We start from the raw sequence: 14,000 nt of genomic DNA on the forward strand, positions 1-14,000 counted from the left end.
TCTTTGAAGCAGAAATCGTAAGCTGTTAAAAATAAGATAACATCAGGAAATGTATTCTTATCAATTTGAAATTCAACCGCCTAACAGAAGTCGTTTCATTTTTTTGCCTCTTGTTGTTGCAAGTTTACATCCTTACTCCTGTAGTGGACCACAGACTAGCGTCCGGCAGGTCCAACTTTCGAGCAGTTCTCACAACCACTCACCACTGCGCAGGCTCATCGATTATTCTTCGTAACAGTTTGAAACATTGGTCTGAGTTCCCATCGAGTGACGGAAAGCGATAAAACTCCTGCCGTATGGCACTTCTCGACTCAGTGAGCTACTGAACTCCGAACTGTGTGACGGAGTTTCCTTCCTTCCAAAATAGAGTTAGAAACTTGTCTGAAGCACGTTTTGGAATTGGACAGTTATAACCATAACACTAATCACACCCTCCCATGTGAGTTTGAGAACCAATTAGCGAAATGTACAAAAATACAAACAATTCTGGCTGTGAAACCAAGGCACCTACAAGTTTTCCAGTGAAGAGAAACATCTTCGAAAAAACAGCCGGATACAGTGTTTGACCAATGAATTCGAAACCCTCAGGTCGTGAAGCGGTTGGCCGTGGTGTGGTAGATTAACTCGGGGCTAGCGTGAAAGAAGAACAAAACAAGTGATACCAGGTATTTCCTGCGGTATTTCTGTGTGTAAGGTACGAGGAAAGTGGGCTCTGCGTCTGTGACACGGAACGTGATGGGAAAAGTTTTTGCCCAACTTCGACGGCAAAGAAAATAATTTTCCGATCGTTATTTGGTGAAGGCGTCGACCGAGGAAAGCCAACGTATGCGAAACGGTGTAGAAAATGATTGATCGTTCCGAGAAGAGATTTGAGTGGCGAAAAACTTCTCAATGTTATGCATTATAATGTGATTAGTGTGGTGCGCTGTGGATAAATGTTGGGAAAACTGGAAGCCGAATTGTGTTAGAGAAATTCTTTTAAAGCTGAACGATGTGCAAAGCAATTTGGTTTGGGGATGTAAATCCGTTTGTGGAAATCCATAGCTCCTGATCATCGAAGAACATACAAAAATGTGTAAGTAGTTTTCATATTTCAAGTGTCATTCTCTAGTCGAGATGTATATCTTACATAAACCACCCAACCGAAGACTATACAACTTAACAAACATGGCTTAAAAGCATTACGTTTTTTTAAAGCCAACAACCAATTTCCGTGAATCACTTTAACCTCACCGCAAACATCACGAGATAACGACAAACATCAGCGTGAAACAAACGGTGGGCGTTGGAATCGGGAGAAAACGAGTTTTGTCTTCTGCAAACACGACTTCTCCGGTGGCAGATGATTTCCACTTCGGGAAAAGATCATCAAGATGTTACGCCGCCGGAAAGGAAAACGACTACAAAGCAAGAGCTAAATAACCCCGGGGTGCTCTGCTGACGAGACGACTTACCCTAATGGTGAATGCTTACGGAAAGGAAAGAGTTTAGATTAATTCATCTAGTGATGCCGTTTAGAAATACGTACTTGCAATAGGGAGTGAAATGAAGAGCTTTTTGGTTCCAACATTTCGGCTTTGATTTAACATTGAAGCTTATTTCCGATGACTGATTTCTCTTAGACGTGGAACTCTTCGCGTTACTACAGAAGTTCACATTCCTTAGCATGTTTCATGCTGTACTATATAAGATAAGATAAGATCTTGCTTCAAACGCAAATATTCAAAGGAGTTTGGGGAAATAATTAATGAAAAATAATATCGAGGTTGAAAAATCGATCATTTCAATTAAGCCTCTAATGAAGCACCAGAATTGATTTATACAATGAGGTTGACCAAGTTTGTTATTCATACCAATTTATTCCGTTTAAGCATCAGCAGCAATAGAAAAATATTCTAGATTAGAAGGACCTAGAATTTCTAAAATTGAACTTTCGAAACAAATCTCGACTTTTGTGACTAATATCAACAAACATTTCTTATTCTTCAAAATCACTTGATATGTATATTTGAATTAACATATTGTTAGTGATAATAAAGAAAACAAATCGTGTTTTCTAGTTGTTGTTACTAAATGTGACATTTTCAATAGGAGATTTGAAAACAACTTTGCCATTTTTATGTTTACATGTTGCTTATGACCAGTTTAAATTTTATTACGTTTTGAGCGGGTGTCTGCCAGTCAACTTTTCAAATGTTCGGTCGACAATGACCATATCACACACAAAGCAAGCAAAATGACTGGATCTGTGGGAAATCGTTCCTCCATCGTAATACCCGGCACTTTGCATGGCATCTTCTAGGGCGATATTGAACAACATACCCAAAAAAACCTTGATCTTTTCGTAGTCCCCAGCGGAATCCAAACCAACAGGACTGGTTGCGCGGGATTTACATAAAATTCTGCACATTATCTTTCATTTATTTTATCAATGTTATAACTTCCCGAGAAAGCTGTCCTCGACAATGATTTTTCATAGCCCTTTGCGGTCTAGCATCGTACGTCGCCTTAAAATCGATGATTTTTTTTGTTTAGCTAACACACGATGCAAGATGATCTGGGATAACACTTTGTAGACTGTTTTTAGATAAATCACTCACAGATCTCACACACCAACTTAGCTCTTATAAAAAGATCCTGCATACGAACTTACAAATCGTCAAAATGTTTTGAACATATTTTTTCGTCGACCGGTGCGATATAACCCATTGACTACAGTCAGTATATTAACAGTATGGCGAATAGAAAATCCCAAGAACTGGCAACGTGAAAATCTCAATAAAAACACTAACAACTCAGCAAAAAAATACAAGCCATCTACCCAGTTAACACAAACTCGTAAACGATAGCGCATAAGAGTACAATCGTGGAGGCGATATACGTACATGCTCCATTAGGCTATATGCAAAATGTACGTATATCGCCTCCACATTTGTACTCTTGTATCATATCATATACGATCGTGTGTTTACTGGGTAGTGCCCTTCTTGTTTGTTCAATTGAGGCTCAAGAATCCATCATTCAATCATCAGCAATCATCAAAAATTGGAAACCAGTTTTTTCGTTCAAATGTCAATCAACCTTTATGAAAATCTATCATCGTATTTCAGATAGCAAGTGCAATACAATGATAGATTTTCTTGAGCATTGCTGCAATTTTGAGCAAAAAAACTGGTTTTGAAAATTTTTATTCTCTTAAAATATACATTCTTTACTCGATCAATCAATGAATTTCAATGATTCCGCAGTTTATTTTTCAACTGCATTTGTTTTATAATACCAATACAGTTTGTTGATTTTTCCTATAGGGCTCTGCACTATTTTGATTTTGTTTGGGATTTTGACGTTTACTGGCCTTGTTGTTTACAAATTTTATGTAGGGAGAAAAGAGAGAGAGAGAGTTTTATGCAGTGACCCATAATGCGATTTTATTTTTTGTGATTGCTTAGTTTTTGTTGATTTTGATATAGCTGCGGTCACAATACTACCCACCGATTCAAGCATTCTAACACTGACATGTTCGATTGGGAGACTGTGAATAAAGTGAATGTGCCCGAACCCACGGAAACCTTCGTACAAACCTCTGAGCTCCCTGAAGACTTCTTAACTGACTTTCTGAAAGAGCTCAGCGCAAAACTCTATTTGTTTCTTGTTTTTTTTTTTCAAAGACTGAAAATCGGATCCAGTCATTTGAGAAGATGATACAGGGTGTGGATATGGCTCCTGCGCAAACACAACATTTAACCACTTGACCTGAGTCCTCCTCGGAAACATCTTAAGGTATTACTTTGAGGAGAGTCCAATGGTCCTATGTTGGTCTCCTGTAATGTAGTTCTCTGATTTAAAAAATGTGTCTGTTATTATCACTCGGAAGAAGAAAATAGCCCATTTATCGCAGTCCATCAGCCTTCAGTCTTCTCGTTTTCTACCTGCTAAACCGCTATTGAATTAACCGTTTCTGCTCTAGGTCATTTGGTCTGTTCCTACTACAATTTTGCAACATAAATAACTAACTGTTAGGCCTTTTTCGCTCAACTTAATGACATTTCCAGTCTATTAGTATTCGGTCTACCGATATTTGCCTCAAAAGCAATGATTGAAAAAAAATCGTCTCTAGCGACAAACAACACGGTATTCGAACGGTCTAAGAGGGCCGTCGCTCTTGCAGCAGCATGATTTGAAAACCTCACCACTCGCGCATTGTACCGACATAAGGAGCATCCGATGCAATGTTTGTCGTGGGACAAATAGTTTATCGGGTGTTGTAACAAGTAGCGATCAACTTGAATCATGGCGCATTCACGCTATTAATTTTCGTTAAAACCATGCCCGAATGATTTTAGACTCTCAAACAATAAATCCGAAGGGAAATCAACAGATGAAAATGGAACAATCCTCAGAATGATAAAACAATGACTCGCGAACACTTAATCGCTAGCACACATGCAGAACGATGCATTAATTGCGGAGCGTAGTTTGTTGTGATATCTTAACGACAAAAGGTTAATCGTTGTTGCTATGATCTCACGATAAGTAACAACCGCGATGCATCAATTATTTTGTCATGATCACTAGATTTCCATCCTTACTCAAAAGCAAGCGATCATCTTCGTAACGAACCATGTAGAGATCCCACCTCTTTGCAAAATACTTGTTCATTGTTAAAGTTTGTTTTTGTTCTACTACAGTTTCAATGTTAGTTAGGACGGTTACGTCACTAAATTTGAAAAGGAATGTTATATACGATTGGTTTCAATTGCGACTAGGGTTCGGGATCAATAATTTATTTTCCACAATCTGTTAGACCAGGATTTTTTGTCCCGGGATGTCCCGGGATGGACACTCTAGTGCAGATGAAAGAGCATTGGAAGAGATATGTTGGAAAATAAACTTAACTCAATTTTGACGAAAATGCAGATCGGACTGACTTGTGATTCACGGCAGTAATATGATGTCAAACAGTAGTGAGTTTCCATGTGTTTACATACCTTACCCTTACTAAAAGATAGCAGATAGCATGAACTACGCAAACCATTAAAGATTATATAATAGAACATTTGAATCGCCAATCTCAGCACCACAACATAAAACAATACTATTCCTCCAACTCAGACGTACAAAACGCGAACTAGCAGATTGAAATACAAAGCTCGGCAGTCGCGCCCGGAACATCCGTTGAAAGCTTTCTAAATTTCCCTTCTGGGCTCAGTTTCGCATTTTCACCCACAGCCAAACTGGCTCGCTGACTGATTGTGTGCCCCAGCCAGCCAGCCAGCGAAGCGAAATATTCTTATTAAACGGGAAATGCGTCAGCCGAGACCGTGAACACGATTCACATTTTATCTACACTTATTTAGACCCTTCCAAACGACAACAACACCAAGACTGCGCGTTTCGCATCATCAAGGAGGACCCCATTTACCGAACCCAAATTGTGGGCCGGTTGAGAGAGAATCAATAAGCATACCAACACCAGTTTCGAGATGAACACGTGCGCTTTGGCACTGCCAAAAGAAGCGAAACCGAGCGGCGAACAGTGGGACAATATGAAAAAAGTGGGGCATTCCTGACAAATGGAAAATTTCCAAAATTGTACCAATTTCGAATAAGGACAAGAAACATGTCGAAACCTCTAGCTATCGTCCAATCAGCTTGCTTTGCTCCATCAGTAAACTTTTTTGAAAGAACCATTTTGAACAAAATGAACAGTTCGAATTCCGATATGGGAATTCGACCATTCTCAAACTGTCATCTGTGGTAAAATACATAATGCGTGTAATTGCCAAATACAGTTGTAAGAATCATTTGTTGTTGATTGCCCAGGGGACCCTAATAAAGTAGGATTTTTAATTCTAAAACCTGTTTCAACAGAATGGTTGTCAGTTTTACCGCATCGTGTCATTTTCAACTTATAATATTTAAGCTACCTTAAGGTGAAGATGAATCGAAGCCAAAACTTAAATTTTCAAGAGCACAAATCTAGAAAACCAGACATCCGTTTAAGCTGAAAACTTAATCAATTGGTCACATGGTGGTGGTGACCAATCGATTAAGTTTTCAGCTCAAACAGGTGTTCGGTTCTCTAGATTTGTGCTCTTGAAAATTCGAGTTTTGGCTTCGATTCATCTTCACCTTAATTAGTTGTTATACAAACAACAACGAAATGGTGTTTGTACGTCACGAAATGGCTTGAGAACGAGCTTACCTTTACTTTTGCTGGCTCTACGTCCTTCAAGACATGACCTGCGCCACAATGTTACGCCAACTAACTCGGTCCATGGCTGCTAACCTCCAATTCCTCGATCGCCCCACACTTCCAAGATCCTGCTCCACTTGGTCAAACCACCTACCCCTTCGTCTTGTACCGGCCGAATTTGAGTTGAACACCATTTTTGCGGGATTGTTGTCCGGCATTCTCACAACGTGTCCCGCCCATCGTACCCTTCCAGCTTTGGCGACTTTCGTGATACTGGGTTCACCGTAGAGTTGCGCAAGCTCATGGTTCATTCTTCTCCTCCATACGCCGTTCTCACATACTCCGCCGAAGATCGTCCTAAGCACACGTCGTTCAAAAACTCCTAGCGCTTGCAGGTCCTCTTCGAGCATTGTCCACGTCTCATGCCCGTAGAGGACTACCGGTCTTATCAGCGTCTTGTACATGGTACCGTAATTTCGGGTGAAATTGATCATTATTCACTGTTTTCTTGGTATGATTTCTAAACTGTTATCAATATCATACAACTAAATGCAGGAAAACAAGTACGACGATGAACCTCATTGGCTCATGTACCGAAATTTTCTAACAAATGTGATGTTAGTGCCAAAAATCTGGTCTAAAATTAAAAATCGGGGAATCCCATTTCGGGGTGAAATTGATCACTTGTCAATGTTATTATTGTTAGTCTCGAAATCAACTTAACATACTTAATTTGGGCCTCCTGAATCCAAATCTGCTTGCCAAATTCTTAACAAGACAATATTTATGGAAATAATCAATAATTAAATTTCAAGAATACCTCGAAAAACGCCTAAATGTAGGCAATTTCCAAAGGATTTCCCTACTTTGTTGCAGAAAATTGAATTTTTCAACAAAACGAGCATATTGGTAAGAGTTTTGATAGTAAAATCTGTTTTTGAGATATATTGTTAGCATCCTCACAAACTTTCAGGTTTACACCATGTCCAAATCCTTGATTAGAGCTAGAAGTTTATAGATGATGATCAATTTCACACTAAACTTGATTCTAGAATTTTAAATTATTTTCATAGAAATAAACATTCTGTGGCACAAAAAACTTCACTATACACAATTAGACATTATTTATGACAAACATCGTTCATTTCCTATAAGTTGCAATGAGCTTGGTGCACTATTAGTAAGAAATAAAATCGCGTGACACGGTGATCAATTTCACCCTACTGATCAATTACACCCGAATTTACGGTACACTTAGTACGGAAGTGAAGTTTACCAGACCGCAAGGTCTTGTGGAGTCCATAGTAAGCACGACTTTCGGCGGTGATACGTCTTCGAATTTCTCTGCTGCAGTTGTTATCCGACGTTATCAATGATCCGAGGTAGACGAATTCGTCCACCACCTCGAACTCATCCCCGTCGATCGTCACGCGTCTGCCTATGCGAGCTCTATCACGCTCGGTTCCTCCAGCCAGCAGATATTTCGTCTTCGACGTATTTACCTTCAATCCAACCCGATCTGCTTCACGTTTCAGCCTGGTATACTGTTCAGCAACCACCTGGAACGTTCTTCCGACAATGTCCACGTTGTCAGCGAAACGAATGAACTGGCTGGATTTATTGAAGATCGTGCCCCGCATGTTGAAGCCCGCCCGTTTCGTAACACCTTCTAGCGCAATATTGAACAGGAGGCAGGAAAGACCATCGCCTTGTCGAAGTCCTTTGCGTGTTTCAAACGGGTCCGATAAAGCACCCGATATCTTCACACAGCTCTGTACACTATCCATCGTAGCTTTGATCAGTCTAGTCAGTTTCCCGGGAAAACCGTTCTCGTCCATAATCTTCCATAGCTCTTCGCGGTCGATGGTATCATAGGCCGCTTTGAAATCGATGAATAGGTGGTGCGTAGGGACTTGATATTCGCGACACTTCTGGAGGATCTGCCGCAACATAAAGATTTGGTCTGTCGTCGATCGCCCGTCCACAAATCCGGCTTGATAACTTCAAACAAATCTGCTTGCCAGTGGCGATAGACGGCGGAAGATGATCTGGGAAAGCACTTTATAGGCTGCATTAAGAATGGTGATGTCTCGATAGTTCTCACATTCTAACTTGTCACCCTTTTTGTATATTGGGTATATTATTCCCTCCTTCCACTCCTCCGGTAGCTGTTCTGTATCCCAGATCCTGGCTATCAATCGGTGCAGACAAGTGGCCAACCTGTCCGGGCCCATTTTAATAAGTTCTGCTCCAATACCATCCTTTCCAGCTGTTTTGTTGTTTTTGAGCTGTTTGATAGCATCCTTAACTTCACCTATTGTGGAAGTTGGCACGTCTCCCTCATCCGCCTTACTGATGAAGCCATTCTTCCTGCTGTCATGATCTTCCTCCTCTGCGCCGTTTAGGTGTTCATCGTAGTGCTGCTTCCACCTTTCAATCACCTCACGTTCGTCCGTCAAGATACCTCCATCCTTATCCCGGCACATTTCGGCTCGCGGCACAAAGCCTTTGCGGGATGCATTTAGTTTCTTGTAGAACTTACGTGTTTCTTGAGAACGATACAACTGCTCCATCTCTTCGCACTCCAACTTTTTCAGGCGGCGCTTTTTATCCCGGAATAGATGGGTTTGCTGTCTTCGCTTCTGTTTGTATCGTTCCACGTTTTGACGAGTGCCTTGCTGCAGCATCATCGCCCGCGCTGCATTCTTCTCGTCCAAAACCGTCTGACATTCCTCGTCGAACCAACCGTTCCGTCGATTTGCTTCCACGAACCCAATGGCACCTTCCGCTGCGTTGTTAATGGCTGCTTTGAGACTACTCCAGCAGTCCTCAAGAGGGGCTTCGGTGAGCTCTCCCTCTTCCGGCAACGCTGCCTCAAGGCTTTGCGCGTATTCAGTTGCGACTTCGGGTTGCTTGAGTCGCTCCAGATTGTACCGGGGCGGGCATCGGTACCGAATGTTGTTCAAAACGGAGAGTCGTTGGCGCACTTTAACCGTCACAAGGTAGTGGTCCGAATCGATGCTTGCGCTGCGATAGGTTCTGACGTCGATAATGTCCGAGAAGTGCCTTCCATCAATCAAAACGTGGTCGATTTGCGATTCAATCTGTTGGGGTGATCTTCAGGTGTACCGATACGGAAGGCTGTGCTGGAAGTAGGTACTACGTATGGCCATGTTTTTGGAGGCGGCGAAATCAATCAGTCTAAGGCCGTTTTCGTTCGTAAGCTGGTGAGCGCTGAACTTCCCTATAATCGGTCTAAATTCCTTCTCCTGGCCAACCTGAGCGTTGAGATCTCCGATAACGATTTTGACATCATGGCTTGGGCAGCCGTCGTATTCACGTTCCAGCTGCGCGTAGAAAGCGTCCTTATCGCCATCGTCACTTGCTAGGTGAGGGCTGTGCACGTTGATTATGCTGATATTGAAGAAACGGCCTTTGATCCTCAACTTGCACATTCTGTTGTCGATTGGCCACCACCTAATCACGCGCCTCTGCATTTCGCCCATCACGATAAAAGCTGTGCCCAGCTTATGTCTATTGCCGCAGCTCTGGTAGATGGTATAACCATCCCTATACGTATGTACCGTCGACCCTTTCCAGCAAACCTCCTGCAGCGCTACGATGTCGAACTTGCGGACCCTCAATAATTCGGAAAGAATGCGGGTACTTCCCAAGAAATTGAGAGACTTACAGTTCCATGATCCGAGTTTCCAATCGTTAGTTCGTTTTCGATGCCTGGGTCTATGCCGATTGTTCCGGTCCGAATTTACATTGTATGCTTCCTGTACTGATGATTTTTACGGCTGGCTTGTAAGGCCTGCACCAACCCCTTGTCTCGCCGGAGGATCATCGTGCACAGCACTGCTTAGAGTCCCACGCTGGCACTAGGACGATGATCAGCCGCTCCTAACATGGAGAACAGACGCTGTTTTGAGCCGCCCCTAACATGGAGAACAGACGCTCTGATAAGCTACACCCTCAGAAGAGAGGAGCCCCCCTTCCCTGTCAGCATACGACCAAGGTTCCACCAGGGTTGGTTACCCGATCTTCCCTACGGTTACTCGTATCCCAGGCGGCACCACGGGGAGGTAGGAATAGAAGTTACTGGACCACAAATGGGGTCTATTTTATACCTGCAGGTACGCGAAGTACCAATGGTACGCATTGTCCAGTCATTTACCACCCATCGAGCTATCGGATTTCAAAATTTTTCTCCCATATTTATTTTCCTAAAGTGTTCCGACGTGTTTGTGTCATTTTGTACCGGACATTTCATGGCATTTTTCAACAGCTTACTTGATAGCAAGACAAAGTTTGCCGGGAACACTAGTTTTATAATAAACAGATTTTGAATTTTGTCTCACTGTGCGGCGTAGGCGTTGGGCGACGAGAAACATTTCGCTCGGCTGAACAACGTGAAAATGGCAGCGTTCGCACCGTTTGATAAATTGGCCACCCAGAAGACAACGATACTTCAAATGGTAGTCATGAGGGACCAAGTACCAAACAGCCCGTGAAACACTGAGACAACAAAGCGGAAACGAGTAAACGGTCCTCCAAAAATATGCTATTGGGGTGGTTCTACATAATGTTTTTGCTCCACAGCGCACATTTGATTGTAGGTTGAGCTTCTCCCAAAATTTGAGTTCATTTGGATGAATACTGAGACTGCACCAACCCTTCATAGTTTGTACGAGAATTTATCAGGAAAAAGCTAGTAATTTGAATAAATTATGCCAATTATGCTTTCCCAATTGACAGTTAGTACAACACTGGAACTTTTGGACGCAAATGCCAGCTTCATCTTTACCGACGACTGTTTTTAGATGTCTCAGTGATTGGTTACTGAGTAAACCAATATTTTGAATCACCCTAATACGCTATACAACGAACTAGCCTTGACCCCACAGGATACTTGTGGGGATTTAACGAGCAATGGGAAAATATTTCTTGTGTGTGATCGAAGCTACAAACTCCCCGGTCATAATCAGCCGCTTTTAGTGCAGAGCGGCAGATTTCTGCCAGTATTACAAGGGAAAACGTATATTTATCATACCTAATTGGAATTCATAAGGCGGTTATTTCGGTATGGCACGGCATAACACGATTGGATTAGACCTTGGAGGAAAGTGTTTGGACTAAACAAACTGCCCCAGGCCAAGAAATGGAAGGAACGTGCTCGCGAAAGCATAAGGGCTTTGTCAAATTGATTTTCAGCCTGAATGAATGTGGTTTCGAGTTAAGTGCTTATATAGGGTATGAATGGGGTCTCTACCCTCTGGCGCATCAAACGAATATCAAACAAATCAGACGGAATATTTAAGAATTATAAGTTGCTCTCCGTGCCCATAATAAAACCAATCTAGCAGTACTGTAGAACTACTAATTTGGAAATATGAAGGATAAATATCAGTCACAAAAACACAATAATTCTAAATTTTCAGTTTTACTAAGTTGACAATCGACGAAGGTAAAAATAACTATTCTATATTCAAGAGTTGTGTCAGTTGTGATTATTAGCCAACTGGTTCTGGATATATTTCGATGTTCTGCCTGGTTTCTCCAAAAACTCAGTAGTGCAGTCCACTAATATCATATGGAAATTGATTTCTCATAAAATCAAGAAGATAACAGTTATGCTTCGTTCGGGGGAAAGTATAGCCAGGGATAGAACTAAATTGATTGGGTCATAAAAAACTTTAATTATAATTTGATCAAATCTCTACTACCGTACTACGCATATTTGTCCCGTGGTTTTACATAGAACATGGGACAAGTAGGCGTAGAAGAGCTGTCTATCCACCGTGTTCTGGGTTCTCAATAGTATTTAATGGTTCTTTATAAAACTTGTCGTAATGGTGACGAGCATCGCAGCTTAATGCATCGCTGTTGAAATAGTGAGCTGTAGACTTATCAATTATTACTACTACAAATACTACAGTTATATGCATGGAATATAGTGAGTCAAAATTTCGACATTATTGGAATGCCAAGTAGCATAATTTGTCATGAGTTAGTCCAAAGTACACCTTTCGTACATCGCCACTGTTTTGGTTCCTGTACATTAGAACTCAATTTCATACAAATTTATAACTAACAAAGCGCACACACTTAATTTAGAATGCCGAATCTCGACTAATTTTAACCGAGATCCGCACATCCGGCAAACAAATTTCCTGGGATCTCAGCAAATAAAAGCCGAGTATCAGTAAATCGTGCTTCGTGGCTTCGTACAATTTGTCTCGGTTAAAATCGGGAAACCGAGATTCGCACAGCCGAGCTCGTGAAAAAAATCTAAGTGTGCAGAAACTATGCAGTTTCATTCATCTGAAATGTCAAATATCGTCATTGAGTCTATATGTTTTCATGCGGGTGTTTACGTAAACTATTTTGGTAAACACTTCCAACCACTTACATTTTCAAAAAAATATTGATTACCGTTTCGTTTGAATTTTTCCCACACATGTTATTCATTTTTAAATTAAATCCTTTGAATCCGTCTTTTGAAATTTGGAGACCGAGATGTCGGAGACTTTAGTGCTAAGAATGTTTTACAATTGACATGAAAAAACATCATTTATGACAATCAAAACGGAAATGGGCGAAATGTGTGTTTCGTTTGTAAAATCCAATCATCAAGTTTCCAAAATCAGCCATATAACTAAAATTTACATCGAATCAGTTTCGGTTGTGCAAAATGCTTTAGTTTAGCGATATGTACATTACTCAACCAGGATTATGACATGAATATCATTTCTGCTTTGACCGGATTGTAATGTTTTTGAAAAACATCGCAAAACCAATTCAATTTCTTCAACACGTTTAGCACACACAGGACATAAAAAAATGAGTCGCGCAACGAATTCAATTGCTGCCACAGAGCGCTCTCGAGCAAAACGCAAGCAAATCGAATAAAAGTAAAACAAAACTCTACTAATATCTGAAAAAAAAACACTTTTATCACTTTGCAAAATATATTCCCTAAAAACATTTGCACGTGGCATTTGCCCAATCTCACAAGCCGAAACGAAAAGAACAATGCGGGACGAGCCTAATTAATACAAATACAATTAAAATACAAGATATTCTATTCTAAGTCTATTTCTATTGAAGCAATGCTTATTGAGAACCTTAAGGGCATATAAGCTGGTGCATTATGACGAGTTTGAGACGTTTCCCAAAAGAATCACACGCGGCACGTACCTGGTCCAGAGCCATTTCGTCCCAGATCTTGGAAATGAGCTTCTTAAATTGGTCTATAGTGCTCACTTGATGTTCGCTCTGATTGGCTAGAATGTACTTCCATATATAAAAGTCCAGGGATTAAGGTCCAGGGAGCTGTGAGACCACAAAGTATTATCGAGAAAACCAGTCAAATTCTCTCGACACTACGCTTGGACGATATTTCCCATGAGGTCCGATACACCGTCCTGTTGAAAGACGTAATGATCCCTCACGCAGAGGTCCCGAAGTGACGAGGCCCAACCTTCTTCAGAGCCTCGGTCTTATAACACGCTGCGTTGATTTTCACGTGTTTCTCGATAAACACCAATGAGAGCTTGCCACGCCTGAATAGGGTCCTCCAAACAATCACCGATGCGGCAAACATTGGTGCCTACAGCCGATCATTTTGGACATTAAGCGGCTGTTGTAAGACAAAGATTTTCTCATCAGAAAACACGAACTCATAACCTGCGTGCCGCGAAAGTATCAGTTTGGCTCTGTCCGGCCTCATTTTCGTTGTGGCCTCCGTTACTCCGTGAACCTTGCGTTTCTTGTATAGCTTGTATCCCAGGTCCTTCCA

The 14,000-nt window shown here is 41.4% G+C and overlaps 1 protein-coding gene across 3 annotated transcripts in view; it reads left to right on the forward strand.

Moving 5' to 3' along the window:
• Positions 1-322: 322 nt before the first annotated feature.
• LOC110679619 overlaps positions 323-14,000 on the forward strand; it is a 94,131-nt gene continuing 80,453 nt past the window's right edge. For all 3 annotated transcript variants that reach the window (XM_021854919.1, XM_021854920.1, XM_021854921.1), the window contains exon 1: positions 323-1,075. The gene's annotated coding sequence lies outside the window, so the exon portion shown is untranslated. The remainder of the gene's footprint in view (positions 1,076-14,000) is intronic.

The sequence above is a fragment of the Aedes aegypti genome, chromosome 3, assembly GCF_002204515.2.
Source record: "Aedes aegypti strain LVP_AGWG chromosome 3, AaegL5.0 Primary Assembly, whole genome shotgun sequence".
NCBI lineage: Eukaryota > Metazoa > Arthropoda > Insecta > Diptera > Culicidae > Aedes > Aedes aegypti.